The sequence below is a fragment of the Gallus gallus genome, chromosome 16 (assembly GCF_016699485.2).
Source record: "Gallus gallus isolate bGalGal1 chromosome 16, bGalGal1.mat.broiler.GRCg7b, whole genome shotgun sequence".
NCBI lineage: Eukaryota > Metazoa > Chordata > Aves > Galliformes > Phasianidae > Gallus > Gallus gallus.
The window spans coordinates 656458-658633 of NC_052547.1; positions in this window are offsets into that span (position 1 = coordinate 656458).

Below are 2176 nucleotides of genomic sequence, written 5' to 3' on the forward strand. Positions count from 1 at the left end.
TCGGTCGCTCCGCGGCGGCGGCTAGAGGTCGCTGCCGGGGCGGCTGGGTCACGGCGGAACGGTCTACCCGGCCCCGGAGGGTTCCGAGCCGCTTCACCTGTTGTGGCCGCTAGAGGTCGCTGCCGCGTAAATGTCGGGTACGCCGGCCACGTCTACCCGGCCAGGACGGACTTGGTCGCTTCGCGGCGGCGGCTGGAGGTTGCTGCGGGAGCCGCTCCCGGTCGCCGGACCGGTCGGCCCGGCCCCTGCGGGCGCCGAGCGACACGGTCGTTCGGCGGCGGCGGCTGGGGACCGTGGCAGGAGCGGCTCGGGCTCGCCGGACCGGTGGTCCCGGCCCCGTCCGACTCGGTCGCTTCGCGGAGGTGGCTGGAGGTCGCTGCCGTGGCGGCTGGGGCACGGCGGAACGGTCTACCCGGCTCCGGCGGGCTGCGTCCGCCTCGGTCGCTGCCGTGGCGGCTGCTAGGGGTCGCTGCCGGGGTGGCTGGGGCACGGCGGAACGGTCTACCCGGGTCCGGCGGGCCCCGTCCGCCTCGGTCGCTCCGCGGAGGAGGCTAGGGGTCGCTGCCGGGGCGTCTCGGAAACGGCGGGACGGTCTACCTTGCCCCGGCAGGCTTCGTCCGGCTCGGTCGCTCCGCGGCGGCGGCTAGAGGTCGCTGCCGTGTCGGCTCGGAAACGGCGGAACGGTCTACCCGGCCCCGGCAGGCTGCGTCCGGCTCGGTCGCTCCGCGGCGGCGGCTAGAGGTCGCTGCCGGGGCGGCTGGGAAACGGCGGGACGGTCTACCCCGCCCCGGAGGGTTCCGAGCCGCTTCACCTGTTGTGGCCGCTAGAGGTCGCTGCCGCGTAAATGTCGGGTACGCCGGCCACGTCTACCCGGCCAGGACGGACTTGGTCGCTTCGCGGCGGCGGCTGGAGGTTGCTGCGGGAGCCGCTCCCGGTCGCCGGACCGGTCGGCCCGGCCCCTGCGGGCGCCGAGCGACACGGTCGTTCGGCGGCGGCGGCTGGGGACCGTGGCAGGAGCGGCTCGGGCTCGCCGGACCGGTGGTCCCGGCCCCGTCCGACTCGGTCGCTTCGCGGAGGTGGCTGGAGGTCGCTGCCGTGGCGGCTGGGGCACGGCGGAACGGTCTACCCGGCTCCGGCGGGCTGCGTCCGCCTCGGTCGCTGCCGTGGCGGCTGCTAGGGGTCGCTGCCGGGGTGGCTGGGGCACGGCGGAACGGTCTACCCGGGTCCGGCGGGCCCCGTCCGCCTCGGTCGCTCCGCGGAGGAGGCTAGGGGTCGCTGCCGGGGCGTCTCGGAAACGGCGGGACGGTCTACCTTGCCCCGGCAGGCTTCGTCCGGCTCGGTCGCTCCGCGGCGGCGGCTAGAGGTCGCTGCCGTGTCGGCTCGGAAACGGCGGAACGGTCTACCCGGCCCCGGCAGGCTGCGTCCGGCTCGGTCGCTCCGCGGCGGCGGCTAGAGGTCGCTGCCGGGGCGGCTGGGAAACGGCGGGACGGTCTACCCGGCTCCGGCGGGCCCCGTCCGCCTCGGTCGCTCCGCGGAGGAGGCTAGGGGTCGCTGCCGGGGCGTCTCGGAAACGGCGGGACGGTCTACCTTGCCCCGGCAGGTTTCGTCCGGCTCGGTCTCTCCGCGGCGGCGGCGGCTAGGGGTCGCTGCCGGGGCGGCTCGGAAACGGCGGCACGGTCTACCCGGCTCCGGCGGTCCCCGTCCGGCTCGGTCGCTCCGCGGCGGCGGCTAGGGGTCGCTGCCGGGCGGCTGGGGCACGGCGGAACGGTCTACCTGGTCCCGGCGGGCACCGTCCGGCTCGGTCTCTCCGCGGCGGCGGCGGCTAGGGGTCGCTGCCGGGGCGTCTCGGAAACGGCGGAACGGTCTACCCGGGTGCTACCGTCTCGCGCTCTCCGCGGCGGCGGCTAGAGGTCGCTGCCGGGGCGGCTTGCGATCCGCGTCCAGGTCTACCCCGTTTCGGATTGTCTTGGCCGCTCTGGCTGTGGGGGGGGGCGCTACAGCTCCGGAGCTGCCAGAGGCGTCGCTGTAATTTTGTACCTCCAGTTACGTCGAGGTAAACCTCGGCTGCCGTCGGAGCCGCTGCCGGTAGTCGGCGCCTATGGGACTAGAACGTTTTTTTCGGATGCCTTATATGTTCGTCTGTAGGAGCGAGTGAGGACTCGGCTCCGGTAGTGGC